Source organism: Pristiophorus japonicus, chromosome 16 (assembly GCF_044704955.1).
Source record: "Pristiophorus japonicus isolate sPriJap1 chromosome 16, sPriJap1.hap1, whole genome shotgun sequence".
NCBI lineage: Eukaryota > Metazoa > Chordata > Chondrichthyes > Pristiophoridae > Pristiophorus > Pristiophorus japonicus.
The window spans coordinates 34,693,643-34,711,650 of NC_091992.1; the positions used below are offsets into that span (position 1 = coordinate 34,693,643).

General features: G+C 45.4%; 1 long non-coding RNA gene across 1 annotated transcript in view; it reads left to right on the top strand.

The window, feature by feature from the left end:
* LOC139227014 (uncharacterized) overlaps nucleotides 1-17,386 on the top strand; it is a 77,563-nt gene extending 60,177 nt beyond the window's left edge. The window contains exons 3-4 of the long non-coding RNA XR_011587353.1: nucleotides 7,582-7,739; nucleotides 16,910-17,386. This is a non-coding gene — a long non-coding RNA (uncharacterized lncRNA). The remainder of the gene's footprint in view (nucleotides 1-7,581; nucleotides 7,740-16,909) is intronic.
* Nucleotides 17,387-18,008: the final 622 nt, after the last annotated feature.

An 18,008-nucleotide genomic window follows, 5' to 3' on the forward strand; every position in this document is an offset into this window, starting at 1 on the left:
AGGTGCGAATCCACTTGGTCCCAGAGACACACCCATTCACCACAAGGTGTAAGTAGTACCTCACATGATGAGGGAGAGAGTGTAAATCGAGCTGGACAGGCTGCAACGCAAGGTCATCATCTCCCTAGTGTAATTCAGCGAGTGGGCCAGCCCGATTGTTCCAGTACTCAAAAGTGATGGCACGCTCAGGATTTGCGACGATTATAAAGTAACTATTAATCGCTTCTTGCTACAGGACCAATACCCACTACCTAAGGCAGACAACCTATTTGCGACGCTGGCAGGAGGCAAGACTTTCACCAAACTCGACCTGACTTCGGCCTACATGACGCAGGCGCTGGAGGAGTCTTTGAAGGGCCTCACCTGCATCAACACGCACAAGGGACTGTTCATCGACAACAGATCCCCGTTTCGAAGTCGGTCGGCTGCAGCGATCTTCCAGAGAAACATGGAGAGCCTACTCAAGTCGGTAACACGCACGGTGGTTTTTCAGGACGACATATTGGTCACGTGTCAGGGCAGGACACCGTCGTGCACCTACAAAACCTGGAGGAAGTCCTCCAGTGACTGGATCGCGTAGGGCTGCAGCTGAAGAGGTCAAAATGTGTCTTCATGGCAACAGAAGTGGTGTTTTTGGGGAGAAAGATCGCGACGGACGGCATTCGGCCCACAGACGTCAAGGCAGAGGCTATCAGGAACACGCCCAGGCCACAGAACGTCATGGAGCTGCGCTCGCTCCTGGGACTCCTCAACTATTTTGGTAACTTCCGACTGGGGTGAAGCATCCTCTGAGAGCCCCTACATGTGTTATTGCCTAAAGGTGAGAACTGGGTATGGGGAAAAAACAAGTAATTGCTTTTGAGAAAACCAGAAACATTTTATGCTCCATCAAGCTGTTTGTATTGTATAACCCATGTAAAAGACTTGTGTTAGCATGTGATGCGTCGTCGTACAGAGTCGGGTGTGTATTACAACAAGCTAACGTTGCGGGAAAGTTGCAACCTGTCGCCTATGCTTCCAGGAGCTTGTTTAAGGCCCAGAGGGCCTACAGCATGATTGAGAAAGAGGCATTAGCATGTGTGTTCGGGGTAAAGAAAATGCATCAGTACCTGGTTGGACTCAAATTCGAGCTGGAAACCGTTCACAAGCTGCTCATATCCCTGTTCGCTGAAAACAAGGGGATAAATACTAATGCCTCAGCCCACATACAAAGGTGGGCACTCGCGCTATCAGCGTATAACTATACCATCCGCCACAGGCCAGGCACCAAGAACTGTGCGGATGCTCAGTCGGCTACCATTGCCCACCACAGGGGTGGAAATGGCGCAGCCTGCAAACTTGTTGATGGTCATGGAAGCGTTTGAAAATGATAAATCACTTGTCACGGCCTGCCAGATTAGGACTTGGACCAGCCAAGATCCTCTGCTGTCCCTAGTAAAAAACTGTGTACTGCATGGGAGCTGGGCCAGCATCCCCGTTGAAATGCAAGAGCCAATCAAGCCGTTCCAGCGGCGAAAGGACGAGCTGTCCATTCAGGCACACTGCCTGTTATGGGGTAACTGCGTACCCAAAAATGGCAGGGAGACGTTCATCTCGGATCTCCACAGCACACACCCGGGTATAGTAATGATGAAAGCGATAGCCAGATCCCATGTGTGGTGGCCCGGTATCGACTCTGACTTAGAGTCCTGTGTACGGCAATGCAGCGTATGTGCTCAGTTGAGCAACGCGTCCAGAGAGGCACCACTAAGTTTGTGGTCCTGGCCCTCCAGACCATGGTCGAGGATCCATGTCTACTATGCGGGCCCGATTCTCGGTAAAATGTTCCTGGTGGTGGTGGATGCTTTTTCAAAATGGATTGAATGTGAAATAATGTCGGGAAGCACCACCACCGCCACCATTGAAAGCCTGAGGGCCATGTTTGCCACCCACGGCCTGCCTGACATACTGGTCAGTGACAACGAGCCGTGGTTCACCAGTGCCGACTTTAAAGAATTCATGACCCGCAATGGGATCAAACATGTCACCTTGGCCCCGTTTAAACCAGCCTCCAATGGGCAGGCAGAGCGGGCAGTACAAACAATCAAACAGAGCCTCAAACGAGTCACAGAAGGCTCACTCCAAACCTGCCTCTCCCGAGTACTGCTCAGCTACCGCACGAGACCCCACTCGCTCACAGGGGTGCCCCCGGCTGAGCTACTCATGAAAAGGACACTTAAAACCAGATTCTTGCTGGTTCACCCCAACCTGCATGATCAGGTAGACATCAACGGGGTCCCAGTTTCCATGGAGAGCGACACAGGGGTGAGCCAGTCTGTGATGAGCCAAACAGTTGTGTACCTGTAAAGCATGCACTCCCATGTTCTGCCACCGGGGAGCGCATCCCCTGAAGTCCCAAGGGATCCCAGTATCCCTTGGGAGCACTGTATATAATCCGGCCCCTAAGGCCTGTTACTCACTCTGGAGTGTCTTAATAAAGACTGAGGTCACTGTTACTTTAACCTTCCTGTGTGCAGTCTCATCTGTGTTAGGAACACAACAGTAACGAGCAGGGTGGATAAGGGGAAACCAGTGGATGTGGTGTATTTGGATTTTTGGAAGGCATTCGATAAGGTGCCACATAAAAGGTTATTGCACAAGATAAGAGCTCATGGAATATATTAGCATGGATTGAGGATTGGCTCACTAATAGAAAACAGATAGTCGGGATAAATGGGTAATTTTCCAGTTGGCAAACGGTAACTCGTGGGGTGCCACAAGGATCGGTGCTGGGGTCTCTACTATTTACAATCTATATTAATGACTTGGATGAAAGGACCGAGTGTAATGTAACCAAGTGTGCTAATGATACAAAGATGGGTGGGAAAGCAAGTTGTGAGGAGGACGCAAAGAATCTGCAAAGGAATACTGGTGCAGCGCCCAGAATCCGGAACCCTCGAGACTGAAGCCGTTCCGGATTCTGTGTTTTTCTGGACGTTGGAACATCTTTCTGATGTCACGAATCCGGAAACACCCAAGCCCAGGTTCAGGTATTTCCGGATTTCGGAACGTCAGAAAGCGGGGCGGGGGCGGATGCTCGCCAAGGAGCTGTTCGGGCCGCCGGCCCCGTCGATGAGGTGGTCGGGTGGGGCCCAGCTGCCAAGGAGTTGTTTGGACGGGCCCCGCTGAAGAGGAGCAGTTCGGGCGGGGTCCCGCCGAGGAGGAGCTGTTCAGGCGGGGTCCCGATTAGGAGGAGCTTTTCGGGCAGGGTCCGCCAAGGAGGAGCTGTTCGGGTGGGGTCCCGATTAGGAGGAGCTCTTCGGGCAGGGTCCGCCAAGGAGGAGCTGTTCAGGTGGGGTCCCGATTAGGAGAAGCTCTTCGAGCGGGGTCCCGCCGAGGAGGAGGTGTTCGGGTGACGTCCCGTTGAGGAGGAGGTGTTCGGGCGGGCCGGAGAGGAGGCCCCAAGGTAAGGGCAGTGGCGGTGAGGTAAGGGCAGTGGTGGCGAGGCGAGGGTCGGTGAGGCGGGGCCGAGGTCAGGCAGGGTCAGCGGATCTGGATTCCAGAACATTTTACAGATTCCGGACTACCCTGCCACCAATCGGTCCGGAGTCCGCATTCCGCAACATGCCGGATTCTGGAACTCCGGATTTTGGATGCTGCATCTGTATAGACAGGCTAAGTGAGTGGACAAACATTTGGCAGATGGAGTATAATGTGGGAAAGTGTGAGGTTATCCACTTTGGCAGGAAAAATAAAAATGCAAATTATTATTTAAATGAAGAGAGATTACAAAATGCTGCAGTACAGAGGGACCTGGGGAGTCCTTAAGCATGAAGCACAAAAAGTTGGTATGCAGGTAGAGCAATTAATCAGGAAGGCAAATGGAATGTTGACCTTTATTGCAAGGGGGATAGAGTATAAAAGCAGAGAAGTCCTGCTACAACTGTACAGGGTATTGGTGAGGTCACACCGAGAGTACTGCATACAGTTTTGGTCTCTGTATTTAAGGAAGGATATACTTGCATTGGAGGCAGTTCAGGCAAGGTTCACATGGTTGATTCCTGAGATGAAGGGGTTGACTTATGAAGATAGGTTGAGCAGGTTGGGCCTATAGTCATTGCAGTTTAGAAGAATAAGATATGATTTAATTGAAACATCTAAAATACTGAGGGGGCTCGACAAGGTAGATGCAGAGAGGATATTTCCACTCATGGGGGAATCGAGAACCAGGCGGTATAGTTTAAGAAAAGGGATCGTCCATTTAGAACTGAGTTAAGGAGGAATTTCTTCTCTCAGAGGATCGTAAATCTGTGGAATTCTCTGCCTCAGAGAGCTGTGGAGGCTGGTTCATTGAACATATTTAAGGTGGAGATAGACAGATTTTTGAGCGATAAGGGAGTGAAGAGTTGTGGGAGCGGGCAGGGAAATGGAGCTGAGTCCATGATCAGATCAGCCATGATCTTATTAAATGGCGGAGCAGGTTCGAGGAGCCACATGACCTACTCCTGCTCCTATTTCTTATGTTCTTATTAGGTATATTGATACCCTCATCCTCGATTCCTCCAGTCCCGTCAGTGCCCACGGTCTCAGTAATGACCTTTCCCATGATAGCCAGTACTGTCTTCTCTATGCGAGCTAAAGAATTGAGGCTCACTTGTCCTCCTCCAGTTTGTTCCTGCTGCCTATTGTTTGGAACCACCTTCTCCTGCAAGAAAGAGGGAAGTGTGTCAGTGAGTGTCCTGCAATATGTTTGGATGATGTGGCTGTCATGGATGAATAGCGACCAGTGTGTGCGAGCTGTGAGTTGTAGGTGCGAGGCTTGTAACAGTGCTAAGTGTGTGAAGATGAGATAAACTTATGAAATGTAGGGTTGAGTACTGATTGATAGAGATTGTTGGTAGGTGGGTGAAGGGGATGAAGTGAATTGAGCAGTTTAAGAGGCTAGTGGTGTAGTTGGTAGGATATGGCATTTGAAGATGCACTTACTCACCTTGACAACTCGTCTGAGATCGTTAAACTTCTTCACCAACTGCATCCATATTGTTGGAGCAACACTCTTGGCATTGACCTCCATCGCTATTTGTTCCCACTGCCTCCTGAGCATCTGTCTAGTGGGCCTCCTGCCCCCCTGCGGTTACAGGACATCTCTCCTTCTTGACATCTCTCCCACCAAGACCTTCAGCGTACTGTTTGAAAACCTTGGTGTATGCATGGTCGCTCATGTGTTCAACCATTAGTCAAAGTATCAGAGCACAGATTGATTTTTCAAAAGACTCCTACCACTTCTTGAAGCCACAAATGCACTTCCCCTTTAAGAGTTGCAAGGTGACTTTAGGTAGCGGCCATAACTGGTGATATCATGCCCCTGCTGATGGGTGCAGCCAATGAACAGTGCGGGTAGCACTGGTAGTATGCAGCAATGATGTAAAACCGCAGGCAGCATGAATTTACCGCGCTGTCTGCAACAAAATGAACGAGCATGAGTTAATCACGTACGGCATTCCCCACGCTCGTTTGCGTGAGTTAGCCAAGTTCTCCCCCAGTAAGTTAATAATTAATTGCAGTAACGACAGGCTTAATTATCCATCCTCAGAACTTAGTCACTTCTGCTGCGCTAAACTTCAAATTGAGCTGAAATGCATTTGTTAAAGTGGCTTCTGTACAATCATGTAATTTTAGTCATTGCTTCTCTAAAATCGATATTTTCTAAAATCATAAAGTGCTTAAATGATTGAATCAATAAAAATGAATCTTCTCTGTAAATCTCAGCAGTTTTACAAATTGTATAAGACAGATCTATGACTAAGCTTTTTCTGACAGCGGGAGGCATCAAACTGACTTCAAATGTGGCTCTATGCAGACAGGCTTAGGGGGGAATTTTAACTCTCAAGGACGGGTGTGTTGAGGGCGGTTGGGAGATAAAAATGTTAAATTTCTCAAACCCGACCCCCACCCATCTCCAACCCACCCACTCCGGGTCGGGAAACGAGCTCTCAGGAGGCGAGTTGGCCAATAAAATCTTTTAAGGAGGCTGCGTGCCTCCATTTTACCATCATTTTTATTTTTACCCATGGAGGCCGTGTATCCCACATCCCAGGAATCCCAGCAGGTAAAAGGAGATGAGAAGGGCTGGATCCATCTGGTAAGTGAATTTACAGCACTGCTTGTGGGCCAGGAGGAGTATGAGTGCTTCCCTCAGCCGCAAAACCCCCTGCCCCAAGCCAACCTCTTTACAATGCCCACAATCTTCTGCTACTCTTGCACCCCTCCCATCATCTCCAACTGCCCTCACCCCACTTCGCGATTGCCGACTGCCCCCATCACCCCCGAAATCTCCATACACTCAACCTGCCATATCTCCTATTGGCCCTCACCTCTGCACAAGCTCCAACTTATCTGCCATCCACACACCTACCCCTAAGCTGGCTGTTGGGTGGGAAACTTTGCATCCACGTTTCCCTTTCACATGTTTCCCTTTCATCTGTTTCCCTTTCCCTAACAATGCCCCCCACCCCCACCCCTCCCCCTCCAGCTCTCTTCCTGGCTCCAAGTAAATATTGGAGCCAATGGTTCTATTTGGAAAACTAGGTTTGGCCCAGCATTCCGTCCTCAACTATTGCTGCCCTCTCGTTGTTGTTTATTGGCTCTTCTGTATACAAAATGGCAGCTACCTTTGCCTTCTTAACAACAGCCACTGCACTTTGAAGTATTTTTTGTTGTTGAAATGTTTTGTGACATTTCTGAGAGATGTAAAAAGATGTTGTATAAAGGCAAGTCTTTCTTTCTTCCTTTCTTTCTTTCTTTCTTTCTTTCTATCTATCTTTCTTTCTTTCTTTCTTTCTTTCTTTCTTTCTTTCTTTCTTTCTTTCTTTCGTATTAAGGTTGCTTGCATCCTTATTCATGTTATTTCCCCATGGTCTAAACTGATATGAAGGTGATATAAGTAATAATACATTTTATGAATATACAAAGGATGCAGCTGAGACAAAGAGGAGCTAAGTCTCTCAACAATTAAACTAAAGACTAAATTTAGATCTGTATTATTTGACCATGCAGAATATTGCGTGGAATGAATCTTCTGTAATATTGCCAGCCATTTTCTCTTTGTTTATACTGAAACAGTTATCTTTTGGCATTAATCTTATTTCCACTTTGCTTATCTCAAACTCATATTTAGTGCAGTTAATTAATCACAGGTATACTGCATTACTGTTCAAAGAGTAAATCCCCAGTTAAGCGAATTATTGTGAGATGAACCTGATCAAAAAAAGGCCAACTAGCAATTTTGTACGACTTTTTTGCACACGAATTAGGGGGTAATTACCCATACATTGTAAAACTGATGGGATGGGATCGGCTCCCCATTTATGGCCTGCTCAATCTCATTTTTGATCTGATCTCGTCAGTTTCCCGCCGGGCAGTTAAATTAATATTACCCCTTTGTTCAAATTAGTTTTAAAACATTACAATTAAAATGGATGTTACGCATTCAGCTAAAAACCAGGCACTATCGCCTAGATTCCTGCAGGGGTCTCCCGATCTCTTGCCGTAGCAGAAGGCCCAAGGAAACAGCTAAAATAACCATTTATGCCATTTCTCCAGGGCTTCCACTGAACTTCAGTCAAAGTTACGACAAGAGATGGAGAACTCCACAGATTATTCTCCCCCCGATAGGTCTAAAGGACAAAGGGTTAGAAATTACATCGCGGCAGCAGGCCAGGATGAACTGGGCACAAGGAATGATTCCTGCGTTGAAACAGGTAGGCCCGAGGCCCTATTGAAATTTGGCCTCGCACCTCATTTAATTAAATCAGCGACTGAAACACCGACAAAATTGTCCTCATGAATTTAGCAGTGGAACCAATGCCTGAGCAGACTTTCCCACTGGTAAGCTTTGGTCATATTTCATCCCCAAAAAATGGACATAACTCAGCAACCTCTTGTCTTTATGTGCAAATATTTTTGTCAGAAAAGAGTAAATGTGCCACTAGTAACAATCACAGTAATCCAATTAGGCTGCTCTTTTCCAACATTACAACAATGACTACACTCCAAAAGTATTTAATTGGCTGTAAAGTGCTTTGAGTTGTCCAGTTTGCATGAAAGGTGCTATATAAATGCAAGTCTTTCTTTTTCTGTTCTTGTCTCATTCGAAGTGAGTCAATTTAGTTACTAATGCTTCGATCTAGGTGTCATCAGATTGGCCCAAAGAAATTGCATATTTACAGTTAGCATTTCATGCTGTATGTTTCCATTATCAGTCTTCAAGCAGTTTATAAGAGTATAAAAATTCCATATAGCTGTGAGGTACATGGATGGAGCATATCTCAATGGACATGTACTTACATCAGTCCTTCAAAGACTATTGCTTTATCCAAAACATACTTATTTTACCCAAGCTCTGCAAGGTAGTTTCAAAGGTTATCATCTAAGGTAGATTGGGAAACTACGTTAAAAGGTATGACAATGGACAAGCAATGACTAGCATTTAAAGAATTAATACATCATTTACAACAAACATACATTCCTTTCAGGCACAAAACCCCCACAGGAAAAGTGATCCAACCGTGGCTAACAAGAAAAGTTAAAGATAGTATTAGATCAAAGGAAGAGGCTTATAATATTGCCAAAAAGAGGATTTTAGAATTCAGCAAAAGAGGACGAAGAAATTGATAAAGAAAGGGAAAATAGAATATGAGAGTAAACTAGCGAGAGACATAAAAACAGACTGTAAAAGCTTCTATAGGTATGTAAGTAAATGTGGGTTCCCTACAGGCTGAGACAGGAGAAATTATAATGGGGAATAAGGAAATGGCAGAGAAATTAAACAAATACTTTGTGTCTGTCTTCACGGAAGAAGACACAAAAAATCTTCTGGAAATAGTGAAGAACCAAGGGTCTAGCGAGAATGAGGAACTGAAAGAAATTAGTATTAGTAAAAAAATAGTACAAGTGTGACATCCGAAATCTGGAAACCTCGGGACCAAGGCCATTCCAGAATCCAGGTATATCCGGTTTTTGGAACAACTTTGCCTGGGCAGAAGTAGGTAGGGGAGGGGAAGGGGGTTCGGGAAGGGGAGGGAAGTGGGGGGTTGGGCGGCCAAGGGGAGGGGAGGGGGAATCAGGTGGGCCGAGATAAGTTGGGTCGAGGTAGGTAGGGGCGAGTTCGGGGTGAGGTTGAGCGGGCCTAGGCCGGGGCGAGGTCGGGCAGCTGGAGGCCGGGGCGAGGTCGGGCAGGCCGAGGCATGGTCAGGCAGGCTGAGACTGGGACGAGGTTGGGCGGCCAGAGGTCGCGGCGAGGTCGGGTGGCCGGAAGTCGGGGCGTGGTCAATTGGGCCGAGGCCAGGGTGAGGTCAGGCAGGCCGAGGCCAGGACGAGGTCGGGCGGCTGGAGACTGGGGCGAGGTCGGGCATGCCAAGGCATGGTCAGGCAGGCCGCGGCCGGGACGAGGTTGGGCGGCCAGAGGTCGGGGCGAGGTCGGGTGGCCGGAGGTCGGGGCGCGGTCCATTGGGCCGAGGCCAGGACAGGGTCGGGAGGCCAAGGCGGGCAGCCGACGTGGGGAAGTCCGGATTTCAGAACATTTCCCGGTTTCCAGAGGGCCCCGCCACAGATCGGCCTGTGTCCGGATTCCGGTACATTCCGAATTTTGGAACTCCAGATTTCGGATGCTCAGCCTGTACTGGGGAAATTAATGGGACTGAAAGCCAATAAATCCCCTGGACCTGACGACCTATATCCTAGGGTTTTGAAAGAGGTAACTATAGCGATAATGGATGCATTGGTTGTCATGTTCCAAAATTCCATGGATTCGAGAACAGTTCCCATAGATTGGAAGGTAGCTAATGTAACCCAGCTATTTAAGAAAGGAGGGAGAGAGAAAACGGGGCTGGGGGGATTGTCCTGTGAGGAGAGATTGAGTAGACTAGGCCTATATTGTCTCAAGTTTAGAAGAATGAAAGATGATCTCATTGAAACATACAAAATTCTTACAGGGCTTGACAGGGTAGATGCAGGGAGGATGTCTCGTCTGGCTGAGGATACTAGAATCAGGGGTCACAGTCTCAGAATAAGGGTTGTCCATTTAGGACTGAGATGAGGAGAAACATCTTCACTCAAAGGGTGGTAAATCTTTGGAATTCTCTACCCCAGAATGCTGTGGAGGCTCGGTCTTTGAGTATATTCAAGACAGAGATCGATAGATGTTTGGATATTAAGGGAATCAAGGGATATGGGGATAGCGCAGAAAAGTGTTGAGGTAGATCAGCCATGATCTTATTGAATGGTGGAGCAGGCGCGAGGGGCCGAATGGCCTACTCCTGCTCCTATTTCTTATGTTCTTATGTCCTTATGTAATGAGAAGGAGTAGTTGTCTGGTTAACACACCATGAACTTTCTCGGTTACCATATTAGAACCAGTTCAATGGACTAGATTTTCCTCCGCTATATCACCCAATTTGGAACGGTATTACAGAGGAAAATCCAGCCCAATATCTCACTTACATTCTTGTTTCTAAATAACTCCATTTGTATTAATTTAATAGTTTAGCTTGTCGCACAATTGCCCCATGTGACTGAAATTATCCATCTTCTAAATCGACATGAGGCAGAATGGAATTCCTTTGTGCTATCCAGCAGCAACAAAGGGTTTGTTGTTCATACATGGCATGCGATCCCAGATTGCGCTTAAGGTCACACTTTGTTTCGTAGGGAGCGAGGGTTTTCCCAAGAAAAGATACTGCTCATGTTAGACATGAAGGAAAAGTTTCTAGCATTAGCTCGAATTGTAATGATGGCAACCACGACACTAACCCATTCAGTTACCGATGTGAGGGAACTCACATAGCCATTTGGAAGTCATGGGCCATTTAGCCTCCAGTAAAGCAACGGCAATGAAAGAATTTAATGATTTCAATACTTTCACTTGTCTTAAATCTTCTAGAATAACCAGCCTCTGGCAGTAGCATATCTGCTTCAAAGTAATCTTTTCAAAAACACTCACCTCCTGCCAAAAGGCAGAAATCCCAGGACATACGCATATTATACACAATAAATATCTCATATCAGAATTACACTGCCAGCATACATCAGAGGATTCTGAGTAAATCCGAATTAATCTTTATGGTGACAAACATGGCTTATATAGCATGTCAGTTACAATATTCTAAGACTAGAACTTGATGCAGCAAAATGAGGGATGAAGCACTTGATATCATTTAATATTATTCATTCTCATAGTCCTCCTGAACAGGTGTAAAGTTTCCTTTGTTGTATTAATTAAAGCATCTCTAACTAGGTGCTATAAGATCAACCACCTACTAGGTCTACCACCTAGAAGAACAAGGGCAGCAGGCGCAAGGGTGCACCATCACCTGCAAGCTCCCCTCCAAGTTACACACCATCCTGACTTGGAAATATATCGCCGTTCCTTCATCGTCACTGGGTCAAAATCCTGGAACTCCCTCCCTAACAGCACTGTGGGAGTTCCTTCACCACAAGGAGTGCAGCGGTTCAACAAGGTGGCTCACCACCATCTTCTCAAAGGCACTTTGGGATGGGCAATAAATGCTGGCCTTGTTAGTGAAGCCCACATCCTGGAACAAATTTTTGAAAATGCGGGCTGCATAAGATGTTCCTTCCAAAAGAAAGTTATAATTTTTTTCAAATGCATCCAGCTTCGTATATCTGAAATCTAAATAAAAATGGAAATGCAACATGTGACATTGAAGTAATGTTTCAATAAATCAAAAGAATAACTTCTGTCCCCCAATGTTTCACTGATGTAAGCATTGGTCGCCTCATTCTTTCTAATGTATTTCTTAATTATTTCTTTATAAACTAAAGTTGGGCCACAGTGGGACTCTCGATGATAATGCAAGATTAGACATGTGCTTTTGTTCACTTTGGTTTTCTCCTTTACACCTTGCTCGGAAGGAGGTAACTTATTTAGTTTCCACAGGAGCCCACAGGTACTTCCCTCAAGTGGCCATTTGTGGGAGCCGAGAGTGTGAGTGATAGCAGCCTGTCCAACCTTGGGCGATCATGCACGTGTACTGTTGGCATTCACAGCAACTATCTCTCTCCGGCACAGTGGATTGGGAAGCGTACAGATTCCTCCATTCCTAGTGCACTGTTGCTGAACAATATATTGGCACAGATCTGCTGAAGCTTTTATAATGATGTTGGTACACTCCAAAAACAATTAATGTTAAACTAAAGGCCATATAAGGACTGTCCTTATAACAGTAATTATAATGGACCCAAGTCCCAGTGGCAGGTGCAGGGAGTTTCCGCAATATGAATCTGTTATTACAAATAAAAGAAAACTGGTCTATCAAAATGCATCTATAATAAATGTCCTTTCACACTTCTCAAGCAGCAAAGTTGCCATTGATAAGTATAACTCTCTAAGCCATTGCAATATTTACCCACAATTACTACACAAAATATAAAAAATGCCAAATTAACCACAAGCCTCAATGTTCATTAAAAAACGACTCACCAAGGCTTCTTCAGGAGCACCTCCCAAACCCACGACCTCTACCACCAAGAAGGACAGGGCAGCAGGTGCAAAAGCAAAATACTGCGGATGCTGGAATCTGAAATAAAAACAGAAAATGCTGGAAATCTCAGCGGCATCTGTGGAGAGAAACAGAGTTAACGTTTCGGGTCGATGACCCTTCGTCAGAACAGCAGATTGGGTCAGCAGGTGCATGGAAGCACCATCACCTGCAAGTTCCCCTCTAAGTCACACACCATCCTGACTTGGAAATATATCACTGTTCCTTTATCGTCACTGGGTCAAAATCCTGGAACTCCCTTCCTAACAGCACTGTGGGAGTACCTTCACCACACGGACTGCAGCGGTTCAAGAAGGCAGCTCACCACCACCTTCTCAGGGGCATTTAGGGATGGGCAATAAATGCTGACCTTGCCAGTGACGCCCACATCCCGGAACGAATAAAATCAAAGAATTACTGAGGGTGCACTATCCCAGTTTGAAAGAGATGTTAGTCCTCAAGCAGGAGGTTAGATTGCACTTGCCAATCCCAGAAAACTCCAAAGACCCAGTGATACGCAAGCGATACTTGTTTAATAACTTTAAGTCTACAGTGGTAAATGTCATAGAAACATAGAAAATAGGTGCAGGAGTAGGCCATTCGGCCCTTCTAGCCTGCACCGCCATTCAATGAGTTCATGGCTGAACATGCAACTTCAGTACCCCATTCCTGCTTTCTCGCCATACCCCTTGATCCCCCTAGTAGTAAGGACTTCATCTAACTCCTTTTTGAATATATTTAGTGAATTGGCCTCAACAACTTTCTGTGGTAGAGAATTCCACAGGTTCACCACTCTCTGGGTGAAGAAGTTTCTTCTCATCTCGGTCCTAAATGGCTTACCCCTTATCCTTAGACTGTGACCTCTGGTTCTGGACTTCCCCAACATTGGGAACATTCTTCCTGCATCTAACCTGTCTGAACCCATCAGAATTTTAAACGTTTCTATGAGGTCCCCTCTCATTCTTCTGAACTCCAGTGAATACAAGCCCAGTTGATCCAGTCTTTCTTGATAGGTCAGTCCCGCCATCCCGGGAATCAGTCTGGTGAACCTTCGTTGCACTCCCTCAATAGCAAGAATGTCCTTCCTCAGGTTAGGAGACCAAAACTGTACACAATACTCCAGGTGTGGCCTCACCAAGGCCCTGTACAACTGTAGCAACACCTCCCTGCCCCTGTACTCAAATCCCCTCGCTATGAAGGCCAACATGCCATTTGCTTTCTTAACCGCCTGCTGTACCTGCATGCCAACCTTCAATGACTGATGTACCATGACACCCAGGTCTCGTTGCACCTCCCCTTTTCCTAATCTGTCACCATTCAGATAATAGTCTGTCTCTCTGTTTTTACCACCAAAGTGGATAACCTCACATTTATCCACATTATACTTCATCTGCCATGCATTTGCCCAATCACCTAACCTATCCAAGTCACTCTGCAGCCTCATAGCATCCTCCTCGCAGCTCACACTGCCACCCAACTTAGTGTCATCCGCAAATTTGGAGATACTACATTTAATCCCCTCATCTAAATCATTAATGTACAGTGTAAACAGCTGGGGCCCCAGCACAGAACCTTGCGGTACCCCACTAGTTACTGCCTGCCATTCTGAAAAGTCTCCATTTACTCCTACTCTTTGCTTCCTGTCTGACAACCAGTTCTCAATCCATGTCAGCACACTACCCCCAATCCCATGTGCTTTAACTTTGCACATTAATCTCTTGTGTGGGACCTTGTCGAAAGCCTTCTGAAAGTCCAAATATACCACATCAACTGGTTCTCCCTTGTCCACTCTACTGGAAACATCCTCAAAAAATTCCAGAAGATTTGTCAAGCATGATTTCCCTTTCACAAATCCATGCTGACTTGGACCTATCATGTCACCTCTTTCCAAATGCACTGCTATGACATCCTTAATAATTGATTCCATCATTTTACCCACTACCAATGTCAGGCTGACCGGTCTATAATTCCCTGTTTTCTCTCTCCCTCCTTTTTTAAAAAGTGGGGTTACATTGGCTACCCTCCACTCGATAGGAACTGATCCAGAGTCAATGGAATGTTGGAAAATGACTGTCAATGCATCCGCTATTTCCAAGGCCACCTCCTTAAGTACTCTGGGATGCAATCCATCAGGCCCTGGGGATTTATCGGCCTTCAATACCATCAATTTCCCCAACACAATTTCCCGACTAATAAGGATTTCCCTCAGTTCCTCCTCCTTACTAGACCCTCTGACCCCTTTTATATCCGGAAGGTTGTTTGTGTCCTCCTTAGTGAATACCGAACCAAAGTACTTGTTCAATTGGTCCGCCATTTCTTTGTTCCCCGTTATGGCTTCCCTTGATTCTGACTGCAGGGCACCTACGTTTGTCTTTACTAACCTTTTTCTCTTTACATATCTATAGAAACTTTTGCAATCTGTCTTAATGTTCACTGCAAGCTTCTTCTCGTACTCCATTTTCCCTGCCCTAATCAAACCCTTTGTCCTCCTCTGCTGAGTTCTAAATTTCTCCCAGTCCCCGGGTTCGCTGCTATTTCTGGCCAATTTGTATGCCATTTCCTTGGCTTTAATACTATCCCTGATTTCCCTTGATAGCCACGGTTGAGCCTCCTTCCCTTTTTTATTTTTACGCCAGACAGGAATGTACAATTGTTGTAGTTCATCCATGCGGTCTCTAAATGTCTGCCATTGCCCATCCACTGTCAACCCCTTAAGTATCATTCGTCGATCTATCCTAGCCAATTCACGCCTCAGACCTTCAAAGTTACCCTTCTTTAAGTTCTGGACCATGGTCTCTGAATTAACTGTTTCATTCTCCATCCTAATGCAGAATTCCACCATATTATGGTCACTCTTCCCCAAGGGGCCTCGCACAACGAGATTGCTAATTAATCCTCTCTCATTACACAACACCCAGTCTAAGATGGCCTCCCCCCAAGTTGGTTCCTCGACATATTGGTCTAGAAAACCATCCCTTATGCACTCCAGGAAATCCTCCTCCACCATATTGCTTCCAGTTTGGTTTGCCCAATCATGAGTTTATGTTAAATGATTAATGGCATTGGGATCCTTGAGTGGGTATGTAATCAAATTGATCTCAGCAAATAAATTACAATGGGAAGATTAAACATTACAAGGTGATCAGAAATCAATTTTCCAAAACTCAAATTAAATCAGACCAAAGCACACATGAAATTGCAAGAAACACATTTTACTTTACCTGATTTTAGTGTGTAATATTATATTAGCACTCAGTGTCAGCTTGGCTTAACTGAGTCAGAAAGTTGTGGGTTCAAGCCCCATTTCAAAACTTGAGCATATAATCCAGTCTGATGCTTCAAAGCAATATTGAGGGAGTGCTACATTGTCACACTTTCCTCTGATCTGCTAACCTGAGGCTCTATCTGCCTGCTCAATTGGCTATAAAAGATCCCATGTTATTAGTTGAAGAAGCTCAGAGGAGTTCTCCTGGTATCCTGGCGAACATATTCCTCAACCAACACTACCAAAAACAGATTATATAGTCATTTGCTTATTTGATATTTGTGAAACTTTGCTAAGCATAAATTAACTGCTGCATTTTCCTACATAACCAAGCCTTCAATGTAATCTATATCTGTAAAGTGCTATGGGATGTCCTGAGGATATGAAAAGCACTATATAAATGGGAGCTCTTTCCTTCATTTAGTGCTGGCCCATCCAATAGCTTCATACTTATTTCTAACTGAGAAACACTGAGAGCACAAGCTGGGAAACAGAAGTGATGGCACAGAAGCCTCCATCTGAGGTGAACCTATATTGATATATTCATGAATTGTGACCATTGTCCCTTCAATAACGTTTGTAAGAGGAAAATAATAGAGTCTGATGTTTTGAAGGATGTTACCAATACGTGAAGAGAATCCTTACGATTGTAAAATGATGTCAAAGCAATGCCTGAAAATGTAAAATTAAAATATTTGGTTATCTAACAAAGGATCCCAATAAATTGCCAATGACAATGTATTTTTACAAGCACATTTTAAACCGATAAATATATTGCTTCTATGTTGACTTGTCTTAATTTGGGGTATTATTCATTTAATTAGTACACAATGCAATGAAAAAATAAATCCATGTTTAAATCTATTATACCTGTTCTATAGAAATTAAATTTAATTGGAGAAAATAACTAACAAATGTAGTATTAATAAAACATTTAATATTGATGCAAAATGCAAACCGTGGATATTCAATAGTCTGCATTTATTTGCACTGAAGTGAAAACCTGTAATAAATTAAAATTATTGAATGACCTTTTCATATTGGACAAATATTTTCTCATTCAGGTAGAATTATATCTCAATTTGACTTTTTGTGCTGTGTTACCCAGATGCAGTCTCTTTCAGTGGAAGAAGCATGACTGATCAGCGTGCGATACTGACTATGCAATGGACTTATTCCAATAAACTGTCTGATCATTCTTTCAGAATCCATCAACTTGCATAATGATTGACATTATGACTCAGAGTAGCAACAAAACCAGAAAAAATCGCTACTGCTTAGTTGTGGTCTTGCTTGTCTGTTCACACATATCTACTGTTTCATTAAAGTTTGCACAGCAAGGAAATTACAGCCCTAAGTGACAGCCAGCTCTAGTAAGCAGGTTTAAAATCGTCTGCGATGTATGACTAGTGTATTCCTGAGATATGCTGTTTGGAGTTTTGAACATGTTAATTAGAAGCTTTCTGATCTACAGTTTTTTTTACTGAGACTCTGCTCTGCACCGATGAATTATTAAATTAGCTGCCTACTTTTTCATTTCTGTGGGAAATTATTACCCATGTTTGGGTCATTCCATGCTAGGTGTCAGCCATGGCTCAGTGGTAACACTCTCTCCCCTGTAAGTCAGAAAGTCATGGGTTCAAGTTCCACACCAGAGACTTGAGCACATAGGGGGAAAATTCAAGGCCCCACCAACGACTCCTGCGACATTCCATGGGAGTTTAGTGGCGGTGGTAATCGGTAGCGCCCCGCTCCGCTGGCGATGATGACATCATCATTGTGCTCAGTGACCCGCTTTCATCCCGGAGCAAAAATTCGGGAGCGCCCCCTGAAGCTGCACTGGGTGATGCCAGCGACAGCTTCAGGGGGCGTGAACCAGGCTGTAGGCCGCTCACAGGGCAAAATTTAAAGGGGAGGTGGCACTTTGAAAAGAAAAAAATGGGCTGACTTACCGATCGCAGCCTGCTTCATGTTGGATCGGGGGTCCGTGCTACGATCTTGCAGCCCTGCACTCCGCTTGAGTGCTGGGCTGATTCCGCGGCACCCCTTTCTCCCACATAGAGTCTGCAGTTTGGCCCTCTCCTTTAATGAAGGGGAAGGCCCTGTCTACGCATCCTGCTGCCCCTCACAGAGTTCTTCTGCCCCGCTAGTGCCCCACAGAGCAAGTGACTGTGTTATATTGCGTAATTTAGGTCATGGGGCAGGAC